A 12,928-nucleotide genomic window follows, 5' to 3' on the forward strand; every position below is an offset into this window, starting at 1 on the left:
GGCTGGGGGGCAGTGGCGCGATCTCGGCTCACTGCAACCTCTGTCTCCCGGGTTCGAGCGATTCTTGTGCTTCACTTTCCCAAGTAGCTAGGATTACAGGCGCCCGTCACCACGCCCGGCTAATTTTTGTGTTTTTAGTAGAGAGTGGGTTTCACTCTGTTGCCCAGGCTGGTCTCCAACTCCTGACCTCAGGTGATCCGCCCGCCTCGGCCTTCCAGCAAGTGCTGGGATTACAGGCGTTAGCCACCGCTCAAGGCTTTTTTTTTTTTTTTTTTTAAGTAGAGACGGGCGGCGGGGGGGGGGGGGGGGTCTCACTATGTTGCCCAGGCTGGTCTCGAACCCTGGCCTCAAGAGATCCTCCCGCCTCGGCCTTCCAAAGCGCTGAGATTACAGGCGTGAGCCACCACGCCCGGCGTAAGATTTTGTTTTTAAAGGCCTAATTACAGTGAGAACAGATGAGGCCAGGACACCCATTAGGAGGCTATTACATAATCTAGATGAAAAGTGAGAGCGGCCCGAATTAGGAAGTGGAGCGAAAAGAATGGAGAAATATCGAGCATAGTTAAGACCCAATTGTTAACGATTTGCCGGTTTCTGGCCTTAGCATCTGAGAGTAGTGTGCCTCCAGTCACTGAAATAATGAACACAGGAGAAGTGTAAAGGAATCAGTTTGCAGGGCAAACAATACGTTTTTTAAAAGATACAATCTCATAAAATGCACACTTGAAGTGTACATTCAGTGGTTTTCAGTACGTTCACAGGATTTGCAGCCATCGTCGCTAATTCCAGAACGTTTTAAAACCCCAAATCGAACCTGCCGTACCCATTAGTAGTCACTCCGCAATTCCCCCGACCCCATCCCCTGGCAGTCACTAATTGGCTTTCTGTCTCTGGTTTTGCGTATTCAGTACATTTTGTGAAATGGAATCGTGATACTTGGCTTTTTCTGCTGGGCTTTTATTAAGCATGTTTTCAAGATTTCATCCATGTAGCATGAATCAGTACTGCATGCCTTTTCATGGCTGCATAATCACGTGTTTGGATAGACCATGTTTTGTTTATCCATTTATCAGGTGATGGGCATATGGATGTTTTTACTTTTTGGCTGTTAGAAATAATGCTGCTATGAACATTTCGTGTTCATAACACAAGTTTTTGTGTTCTAGGAGTGGAATTACTGGGTAAGGCTACATTTGATTCTGAATGTTGAGCTTCAAAACCTTCCAAGAGGTTTTCCTTGATGAAGGATTTAGGAAGTGTTTACTTGCTCTCTGGCTTGGAAATCTAAGTTAGTTTGTAATATGGTTTCCAACTGGGTAAAGTAGACAGAACTAAGAATGATAAGCAGCCCAGAGGCATGGGTAGGGCAGGGTGTCTTGGGACTTGAATTTATAGAGGAGTCTGAGTGACGACATGGAGAGGCCAGTGCTGTTGAAATAATTTCTCTTTCCTTCCTTCCCTTCCTTGCTTCGTTTTCGACGGAGTTTGGCTCTTGTTGCCCAGGCTGGAGCGCAGTGGTGTGTGCAACCTCCACCGCCCTGGTTCAAGCGATTCTCCTGCCTCAGCCTCCCGAGTAGCTGGGATTACAGGGGCCCGCAACCGCGCCTGGCTAATTTTTTTTTTTTTTTTTTTTTTAGACAAAATCTTGCTCTGTCGCCCAGGCTGGAGTGCAGTGGTGTGATCTCGGCTCACTGCAAGCTCTGCCTTCCGGGTTCACGCCATTCTCCTGCCTCAGCCTCCCGAATACCTGGGACTACAGGCGCCCGCCACCACACCTGGCTAATTTTTTGTATTTTTAGTAGAGACGGGTTTCACCATATTAGCCAGGATGGTCTCAATTTCCTGACCTCGTGATCTGCCCGCCTCGGCCTCCCAGAGTGCTGGGATTACAGGCGTGAGCCACCGCACCCGGCGTAATTTTTTGTATTTTTAGTAGAGACGGGGTTTCACCATGTTGGCCAGGCTGGTCTCGAACTCCTGACTTAAGGCGATCTTCCTGCCTGGACCTCCCAAAGGGCTGGGATTACTGGCGTGAGCCACCGCGCCTGGCCTGAAATAATTTCTTACTTAACATTTCTCAAGAAAAGGAGGCATGCCACCACGTTCAGAGCCACAAGGAAGGCATCAGCTTTTGGTTAGGAGGAAGAAATAGGAACAAGGAGAAAGTCCAGGCCAGAGCCTTTATGGGGTTCCTCAGGAATAGCAAGTCAGGGTGGAGTAAACATTTTAGGATTGGATAATTTAAGTAATTCCGTCAGGCTTTGCCTTTGGGTGGTCTCTGGTTGCTTGGTACCTGGCCATGGATGATTTAGGGCAGGATAAATACTGGCTTGGTGTGTGAGAGTTAGATAAAGGTGGAGGCTGACTTGCCTGTGAGAGGCATGCTCCCAAGTAAGTTGTTTACTATCTTGAGGAATTAGCCCTGGGAGAGGCAGTCTCCCTGCCAGCAAGATTTTTAAGATTTCAAAATATCATAGGATACAGAAAATTTTTTTAAACAGCTAATAAACATGGACATGGCTGGGATGATAGGAAGGATAGTTGTAATGGTAGAAATTACTGTTTTCCAGTCAGACTGAAAATGAAGTGCCTGTTTCCTCTTATTTAGGATTTAAATCTCTTAGAGTCCTGGTGAAGAAAGTCTTTTCTACCTCCCTCCCCGAACCCCAAATCTGGCTATATTATTTATTTACATAAAATAAATTAGTTGAAGTGTGGTTTAGAAAAGACAGTTTTCTTAAATCTGAGATTCTCAACTGAATCACCTGTGGAATTTTTTTTTTAATTGGAGAGGCTGGGACACTACTCTTAGGCCTACTGAATAAATCTTTGAACCTGTGTCTTTTGAAAGTTTCACAGATGATGCTGATGGTCTCAAGATTGAGAAGCACTGCATTTAACCAGCACCAACTGAACAAACACTGTAGGCTAAGTATAAGAGAGATGGCAAGAGCTGGGTCAGGGTGGTGCATGGGATTTCCAATTATACATAATTCCTCTCTTCAAGGAACAAAGCCATCCATAACTGGGGCAGCTGCTTCTTTGGGCCCAGGGTGAACAATGGGAGCCACCTTGTCCTGGACTCTATCGTGACTGTTACTCCAGCAGAAGCCCTGGAGTTCATGCTGTTAGTTAGAAGTCACCCAGTATGACTAAGTTGAGGGGCAGTGTTCAGAAACAGTGTTACTAGATGGATGTTATTTCAGTAGGAATAATATTGTGTGTTCCCTGTCAGCATTTGAGGCGGAAACCCACTGCACTGTCAGAACAACCAGGGAGATGAAAGAAGATGTCAGATACTGAAAGGTGCAGACAGTCCTTGTGTTTGGTAAACTTTACAGGGTTTATCTGAAAGAGAAAATGGATGCAGAAGTACATGAAAAAACTGTGTTATTCCAAATAGATGTGCTGTTTTCCCAGTTCATAGGAGTTGGTAATTTTTGGGTTCAGGGCAAAAAGGCAAAGGTTGAAGATGCTGTGATTATAACGTCCTTACCCTCCTGGAATATTTCCTTTTTGAAAGCTTCTGGCATCTTCCACCCAGTTAATGTTTTAAACAGTTTGGAGGATGAATTGAAGGGCCCTTATCCCAGGTCTGTGGTTTGATTATAAATTGTAAAGCCATAACCAGTCCACCTCCCTCTCCTTTATCTTGACAAGGGTTGGGGAGACAGCAGATTAAACAAGGAAAGAATTGTCTCCTCAGTTCTTTGGTCATGTTAACTTTTATTTACTGTTGTATAGTCACATTTTCTAGACTGCTAAAATTGGTGAAATCAGGAGAGGAAATAACTGTTTTTACGTGTATCAATGTACAAAAGTTATTCGAGATGAATTACACTGCATTTCTCTCAGTGTGCTGCCTGCCACTGCTGCCTTTGTGTGATTTTGCTCTGTATGTTCTGCTAGACAAATTTAAGGGAGGTTTCAGACAGCAAAACTCCCCCCAAAGCATCTACCAGCATAATCCCTACCAAAATCCCAACAACCTTTTAATTTTTGCAGAAGTGGATAGACCGATGTTAAAATTCGTATGGAATTGCCCGGGTGCGGTGGCTCACGCCTGTAATCCCAGCATTTTGGGAGTCTGAGTCAGGCAGATCACTTGAGGTCAGGAGTTCGAGACCAGCCTGGCCAACATGATGAAACCCGTCTCTACTAAAACTATAAAAATTAGCCGGGTGTGGTGGCCGATACCTATAATCCCAGCTACTTGGAAGGCTGAGGCGGGAGAATCCCTTGAACCCAGGAGATGGAGGTTGCAGTGATCTAAGATCACAACACTACACTCCAGCCTGGGTGATAGAGTGAGACTCTGTCTCAAATAAAAGGAGATGGAGGTTGCAGTGATCCAAGATCACAACACTACACTCCAGCCTGGGTGATAGAGTGAGACTCTGTCTGAAATAAATAAATAAATAAATAAATAAATAAAATAAATTCATATGTAATTGCAAGGGGCTCTTAATACCCAAAACCCAAATAGCCACTTTGTTCTTTTTCAAGAACGTACTTCCTTATATCAAAACTTATTACAAGCTATAGTAATGAAGACTGTGTGGTACTGTACTAGCATAAGGATAGACATATGGGTCAGTGGAAGAGAATTGAAAGTCTGGAAATAAACCCTTACATTTATGAGCAATTGATTTTGTCAAGGATGCCAAGACTAGTCAATGGTGAAAGAGTAGTGTCTTCCACAAATGGAGCTGGGATAACAGGATATCACATGCAAAAGAATGAAGTTAGACCCTTACCTCATACCATGTACAAATATTAGAATGGATCAAAGACCCAATGTAAAAGTGAAAACTATAAAACTCTTAGAAGAATATAAGGGTAGGCCGGGCGTGGTGGCTCACCCCTGTAATCCCAGCACTTTTGGCATCACCAGAGGTCAGGAGTTTGAGACCAGCCTGACCAATGTGGAGAAACCCTGTCTTTACTAAAATAGAAAGTTAGCAGGTGGCGTGCACCTGTAATCCCAGCTACTCGGGAGGCTGAGGCAGGAGAATCACTTGAACCTGGGAGGTGGAGGTTGCAGTGAGCCGAGGTCGCGCCACTACGCTCCAGCCTAGTCAACAAGAGCGAAATTCCATCTCAAAAAAAAAAAAAAAAAAAGAATACAAGGGTAAATCTTTATGACCTTGGAGTTGGCAGTAGACTCTAGATATGACACTAAAAGCAGAAACAACAAAAAATAATTAATTGGATTTCATCAAAATTAAAAACTTTTGTATGTAAAAGTACACTATCAAGAAAATGAGAAGACAACCCACAGAATGGGAGATATTTGTTAATCATATACCTGATAAGAATCTATGCTGCTGTCTGAATGTTTATGTCTCCCCATACCCAATTCATATGTGAAGGCCTCACCCACAAGGTGATGGGATTAGTGCATAAGGATAAGGATAGAGGCCCATGTGGCCATGTGTGGTGGCTCATGCCTGTAATCCCCAGCACTTTGGAAGGCGGAGGCGGGAGGATTGCTTGGGCCCAGGAGTTTGAGACCAGTCTGGGCAGCAAGGTGAGACTCCATCTCTACAAAAAATTTTTTAAAAAAAGAAAAGAGGCCCAAGAGAGACTGTTGTTTATTAGCCACCCAGTCTATGGTGTTTTGTAAGAGCAGCCCAAATGGACTAAGACAATCTAGTAGCACAATATAGAACTTTTACAACTCAATGAAAAGACAACTCAGAAAATGGGTGTGGTAGAACTTGTCCTGTGAAGAAGCCAAGACCAAAAAAAAAAAAAAAAAATGGACGTAGGACTTGAATAGACATTCCAAAGAATGGCAGATGCCAACAAGCACATGAAAAGATGATCAGCATCATGAATCATTAGAGAAGTGCAAATTGAAACCGCAGTGAGATACCGCTTCATGGCCAGTAGGGCAGCCATTTCCTAAAAAAAAAAAAAAAAAAAGTATTGGTGAGGATGTAAAGAAGTTAGAACTCTGATACATTGATAGAGGGAATGTAAAATGGTACAGCTGCTGTGGGAAACAGTTTGAGTTTAAACTGAACAAGTTAAAATCATTATATGATCCAGCAATTCCACTTCTAAGGATATGTCCAAAAAAAATTGAAAAAGTGTTTAAGGGCCGGGTGCCCGTAATCCCAGCACTTTGGGAGGCCAAGGCGGGCGGATTACCTCTGGTCAGGAGTTTGAGACTAGCTTGGCTAATATGGTGAAACCCCGTCCCTACTAAAACTATAAAAATTAGCCGGGCTTGGTGGTGGGTGCCTGAATCCCAACTACTTGGGAGGCTGAGGCGGGAGAATCGCTTGAACCTGGGAGGCAGAGTTTGTGGTGAGCTGAGATGGTGCCATTGCACTGCAGCCTGGGCAACAAGAGCGAAACTCCGTCAAAAAAAAAAAAAAAAAGCTCAGACAAAAACTTGTACACCTCATATTCAGTCTAAATGCCCTTCAATGCATGAATGAACAAAATGTAGTATAGAATGGAATACATGTTACACTGAACATTTGCTTATTTCCGTTTTGTAATTTTTTTTTAGTGACAAGGTCTCATTTCTGTTGCCCAGGCTGGAGTACAGTGGCACAATCATGACTCATGGCAGCCTCAGACTGCCAGGGCTCAGGTGATCTTCCTGATCTTCCCAACTTCCCTATCTTCCCGACTCAGCCTACCTGTAGCTAGGGCTAGAAGGGCTCCTGGGTAATTTTTTTTTTTTTTTTTTTTTTGAGACAGGGTTACACTCTATCGTCCAGAATGGAGTGCAGTGGGGCAATCTCAGCTCACTGCAACCTCCACATCCCAGGCTCAAGTGATCCTCCTGCCTCAGCCTCCCTAGTAGCTGGGACTACAGGCATGTAACACCACACCTGGCTAATTTTTTGTATTTTTAGTAGAGAAAGGTTTTGCCATGTTGCCCAGGCTGATCTCAAACTCCTGAGCTCAAGTGATCTGCCCACCTTGGTCTCCGAAAGTGCTGGGATTACAGGCATGAGCCATAATGCCTGGCCTGTGGGTAATTTTCTTTCTTTCTTTCTTTTATTGTTTTTTTTTTTTGAGACAGAGTCTCGCTCTGTCACCCAGGCCGAAGTGCAGTGGTGTGATCTCGGCTTACTGCAAGCTCTGCCTCCCAGATTCATGCCATTCTCCTGCCTCAGCCTTCCGAGTAGCTGGGGCTACAGGCTCCTGCCACCACGCCCGGCTAATTTTTTGTATTTTTAGTAGAGACAGTGTTTCACCGTGTTAGCCAGGATGGTCTCTATCTGCGGGCCTCATGATCTGCCCGCCTCGGCCTCCCAAAGTGCTGGGATTACAGGCATGAGCCACTGCGCCTGGCTGCCTGTAGGTAATTAAAAAAAAAAAATTTTTTTTGTAGACACAGATCTTGCTGTGTTGCCCAGGATGGTCTCAAATTCCTGGGCTCAAGTGGTCCTCCTGCCTTGGCCTCCCAAAGTGCTGGGATTATAGGTGTGAGCCACCACGCCTGGCCCTCAGTATTTTTAAAAATTCTAATTTCCATTTACAGCTCTGCTAAATATTTCATCGAGTCAGCAGATTGGTTATAAATATAACGAAAATTCATACGTATGGCTTTTCTTTTTTTTTTTTTTTTTTTTTTGAGACAGAGTCTTGGTCTGTCACCTAGGCTGGAGTGCAGTGGCATAATCTCGCCTCACTGCAACCTCTGCCTCTGGGGTTCAAGCGATTCTCTTGCCTCAGCCTCCTGAGTAGCTGGGACTACAGGCATGCACCATCACGCCTGGCCAATTTTTGTATTTTTAGTAGAGATGAGGTTTCACCATGTTGGCCAGGCTGTTGTCAAACTCCTGACCTCAAGTGATCCGCCTGCATTGGCTTCCCAAAGCGCTGGGATTACAGGTATGAGCCACCTCGCCAGCCCTGTGTATGGCTTTTCTTTTAAAAAGTTTACATGTCATATTTATCACATTACATTCATTGAGTCACATCATCACATCATTTAGTCACGTGACTGGGTAACAAGCATGTCAGAGATCAAAAGGCTTTGTATAATTAGTAAAGAAACCTTTTATTTATTTATTTGGAGACGGAGTACTCACTGTGTCACCCAGGCTGGAGTGCCGAGTGGCCTGATCATAGCTCACTGTAACTTTGAGGCTGCAGTGAGCTGTGATCATGCCACTCTACTCTAGCCTGGGTGACAGAGTGAGACCCTGTCTCAAAAAAAAAAAAAAAAGGAATTATGCATATTGCATCATGAGCGTTTCTCTAAGTCAGTAGATAGGAAGCCATATTATATTCCGTATTTAATCAAACATTCCCCTGTTGATAAAGATATATTTATAGTTTTTATCATTATAGATTATGCAATAAATGTCTTTGTACTTATAACCTATATATGTGTGTTTTTATTTCTGTTGGAAGGAGTCCTAAATCTAGGATTTCTAGGCTAAAGGGTATGTGTGTTTTGTTTGGTTTGCCTGATTTTTTTTTTTTTAAGTTTATTATTTATTTTGAGACAGAGTCTTACTCTGTCACCCAGGCTGGAGTGCAGTGGTGCAATCCCAGCTCACTGCAACCTCTGCTCCCCGGGTTCAAGCGATTCTCCTGCCTCAGCCTCCTGAGTAGCTGGGATTACAGGCGCCTGCACCACGCCTGGCTAATTTTTGTATTTTTAGTAGAGGCGGGGTTTCACCATGTTGGCCAGGCTGATCTTGAACTCCTGACCTTGTGATCCACCCGCCTCAGCATCCCAAATTGCTTGGATTACAGATGTGAGCCACCGTGCCCGGCCTATTTTTTATTTTTTTTAGAGGCAGGATTTTGCTGTCATCCACGCTAGAATGCAGTGGCACGAGCATAGACTCGAACTCTTGGGCTCAGACAATCCTCCTGCCTCAGTATCCCGAGTAGCCAAGAGTACAAGCGTGTGCCACCACACCCAACTGACTTTTTAAAATTTTGTAGAGATGGGGTCTTGCTATGTTGCCCAGGCTGATCTTAAACTCTTAGCCTCTGGTGATCCTCCTGCCTCCGAAAGTGCTGGGTTTACAGGCATGAGCCATTGCTCTTGCCTGGTTTACCTGTTTTAGAAAAGAATACCTGTACATTGTTAATTTTTTTTTCCAGGAGCTTCAGAAGGGTACAAAAATTCCCTCCTACTTCTGGCCCCCTGACCTCCAAACTCCCTCCTCAGAGGCTTCTTGAAATATTCCAGATAATTCTGTGCGCATACAAGTATAAATATATATCCCTGCTTTTCCCCAATGTAGATAAACGGTAGCACATTTTACCCATTGTTCTGAACCTCGTTTTTTGTAACTTAATGAACTGTCTTGGAGATTTTTCCTTATTACATATAAATCTATCATTTTGTTTAGCAGTTGCATTATATGTCATCATTTGGATATATTCATATTTCATTGTATCAATCACCTATCAAGGGATGTTAGATTGCTTTCATTTCCTTCTACAATGGCTCAGGGTGCATTGAACATACTTGTATGTACTTTTATGCAGATTTGCACATATATTTGTAGGATATTCCTGTAACATAAGTGGAATTGCTGGGTCAAAGGATATGGGTAAATCAGAGTGTTTTTGGGTGTTACCCAGTTACCTTCTAAAGAAGCCGAATTGGCCAGGCGTGGTGGCTCGTGCCTGTAATGTCAGTACTTTGGGAGACCGAGGCAGGTGGATCACTTGAGGTCAGGAGTTTAAGACCAGCGTGGCCAACATGTTGAAACCCCGTCTTTACTAAAAATATAAAATTAACGGGGCATGGTGGCGCATCCCTGTAATTCCAGCTACTCCAGAGGCTGAGGCAGGAGAATCGCTTGAACCCGGAAGGCGGAGGTTGCAGTGAGCCAAGATCACACCACTGTACTCCAGCCTAGGTGACAGAGCAAGACTGAAAAAAAAAGGGAGGCTGAATCAGTTTCCATTCCATTAACAAAGAATGTCTTTTTACTCATATCCACACACTCACAGAATATGTCATGAAACATTTTGTCTTTTACTATTTCAGTGGTTAAAAATTGGTGTTTTGTAGCTTTACTTTACATTTCTTTCATTGAGGAAACGAGTATTTTCTTCACATGATTAAAAGCTACTTGTTTACCTATGACCTTATGTTTGTGGGCTTTGCATTCTTTTAGATTGTGTGATTAATCTTTTTCCTATTGGTTTGTAAGATTATGTGATTAATCTTTTTCCTGTTGATTTGTAAGAACTCTATATTATGGAAATGGATATAGTGTTACAACATTACAAATACTTTTTCCCAGTTTTTATCATTTGACTTCAAAAAAAATTTTTTTTTTTTTTGAGATGGAGTCTTACCATGTTGCCCAGGCTAGAGTTGAACTCCTGGGCTCAAGTGATCCCCCTACTTCAGCCTCCCATGTAGCTGGGACTACACCTATGTGCTACTGTACCTGGCTTGGCTTTGATTTTTAATAAAATTTTTTCCATGTAGAGCTTTACAGTTTTTTGTAGTCAGATGACTTTTCTTTTATGCACATACCTTCTTGCAGTGTTTGGCTCACCTTTACATTCTCTTAATGATGCCTTGTAATGAACAAAGGTTCTTCAAAGCTGGAGGCATCACATTACCTGACTTGAAATTATACTACAAGGCCTCTTTTGGGAGAGTGAGGGGAAAGGATTGTCTGAGAGCTTGAGACCAGCCTCGGCAACATAGTAAGACTCCATGTCTAATGTACCTGCCCCCCACGTCCCCCCCAAAAAATTAGCTGGGCATGGTGGTGCACACCTGTGGTCCTAGCTACTCATGCAGTAACTAAAACAGCATGGTACTTGTACATATTTTTGTACCATAGATCAGTGGGACAGAATAGAGAACCCAGAAGTAATGCCACTTGCCTACAACCAACTGATCTTCAATAAAGTTGTCAAATATGCAGTGGGGGAAGGACACCCTATTCAATAAATAGTGCTGGGAAAATTGGCTAACCATATATAGAAAAATGAAACCGTACCTCTATCTCTCACCGCATATAAAAATTAACTCAAAGTGGATTAAAGACTTAAACATAAGACCTGAGACTCTAAAGATCTTAGAAGAAAACCTAGGAAAAACTCTTTTGGATATTAGCCTAGGCAAAGAATATATGACTAAGACCTCAAAAGCAAATGCAACAAGAAGAAAAATAGGCAAATGGGACTTAATTAAATGAAAAAACTTCCGCACAGCAAAAGAAATAACAGAGTAAATAGACAACCTATAGAATGGGAGAAGATATTTGCAAATTAAGCCTCTGGCAAAGGACTAATACCTAGTATCTCCAAGGATCTCAACAAGAAAAAAAAAACCCATTAGTAAGTGAGCAAAGGCTGGGCGTGGTGGCTAACACCTGTAATTCCAGCACTTTGGGATGCTGAGGCAGGAGGATCACTTGAGGCCAGGAATTAGAGAGAAAGTAGGCAAAGGACAAGAACACATACTTCTCAAATGAAGACATACAAGCGGCAAACAAACATGAAAAAGTGCTCACATCAGTAATCATCAGAAATGCAAATCAAAACCGCAGTGAGATACCATCTTAAACTGGTCAGAATGGCTATTATTAAAAAGTCAAAAAACAACAGATGTTGGCATGGATGCACAGAAAAGGAAATGCTTATATGCTGTTGACGGGACTGTAAATTAGTATAACCTCTATATAGAAAACAGTATGGAGGCCAGGTGCAGTGGCTCACTACCTGTAATCCCAGCAGTTTGGGAGGCCAAGGCAGGCGGATCACTTGAGTGCAAGACCAGCCCGGCCAACATGGTGAAACCCCGTCTCTACTAAAAATACAAAAATCAGCTGGATGTGGTGGTGCACGCCTGTAATCCCAGGAAGCTGAGGCAGGAGAATCGCTTGAACCCGGGAGGCAGAGGTTTCAGTGACCCTAGACTGTGCCACTGCATTCCAGCCTGGGTGACAGAGCGAGACTCCGTCTCAAAAAAAAAAAGGTTAGTGGCTTTTGTGTCCTTGGTTAGCAAGGTCTTCTCTACTTTGAGATTATAAAGTAATTTTTCCTCATGTTTTCTTCTAGAGTTTTTATTTTTACATTAAAATTGTTATTGGCCAGCTGCTAAGGCACCTGGTGGTGCTCTAGGCACTGGGTTAGTGTCCCTTATGCCGAGCTCTAAACCTTCGGAATGCCCTTGCTGCCCCTGGCTGAGTTCACAGTGGCTGAAGCTGTTCCCATAAGACCCTGAATCTAGCAGCCACTGTGTACTATACATGGAGCAGTCCAACTGGGTGGACTGTGCTCAGCATCCGAACATCTAGACAGACAAAGCCATTCCCAGTGGTGGCCCAAACCAGCAAACATTGTGTAACAATTTTTTTGCAATCAATTTTTCTTTTCTATTTTGAGATGGAGTCTTACTTTGTCGTCACCCAGGCTGGAGTGCAGTAGTGGGAACTTGGGTCACTGCAACCTCTGCCTCCCGGGCTCAAACAGTCCTCCCACCTCAGCCTGTATTCTCTTTCTGTAGCTGAGAATACAGGTTCGTTCCACCATGCCTGGCTAATTTTTTTTTTTTTTTTTTTTTGGTAGAGATAGGGTTTTGCCCTGTTGCGCCCAGGCTAGTCTCGAACTGGGCTCAAGTGATTTGCCTGCCCCAGCCTCTCACAGTCTGAGATTACAGGTGTGAGCCACCATGTCCAGCCTACAGTTTTTCTTATTAAAACCTAATGGGGGCGGGGAGCAGTGGCTCACTCCTGTAATCCCAGCTCTTTGGGAGGCCTAGGCGGGTGGATCACCTGAGGTTAGGAGTTCAAGACCAGCCTGGCCAACATGGTGAAACCCCGTCTCTACTAAAATACAAAAGTTAGCCAGGTGTGGTGGTGCATGCCTGTAATCCCAGCTACTTGGGAGGCTGAGGCAGGAGAATTGCTTGAGCTCTGGAGGCAGGGGTTACAGTGAGCTGAGATGGCACCACTGCATTCCA

General features: G+C 43.7%; 1 protein-coding gene across 8 annotated transcripts in view; it reads left to right on the forward strand.

Moving 5' to 3' along the window:
- The window catches only part of DNASE1 (deoxyribonuclease 1), a 46,805-nt gene that overhangs the window by 583 nt on the left and 33,294 nt on the right, over positions 1-12,928 (forward strand). The gene's annotated exons all lie outside the window — the stretch shown is intronic.

The sequence above is a fragment of the Pongo abelii genome, chromosome 18, assembly GCF_028885655.2.
Source record: "Pongo abelii isolate AG06213 chromosome 18, NHGRI_mPonAbe1-v2.0_pri, whole genome shotgun sequence".
Taxonomy (NCBI): domain Eukaryota; kingdom Metazoa; phylum Chordata; class Mammalia; order Primates; family Hominidae; genus Pongo; species Pongo abelii.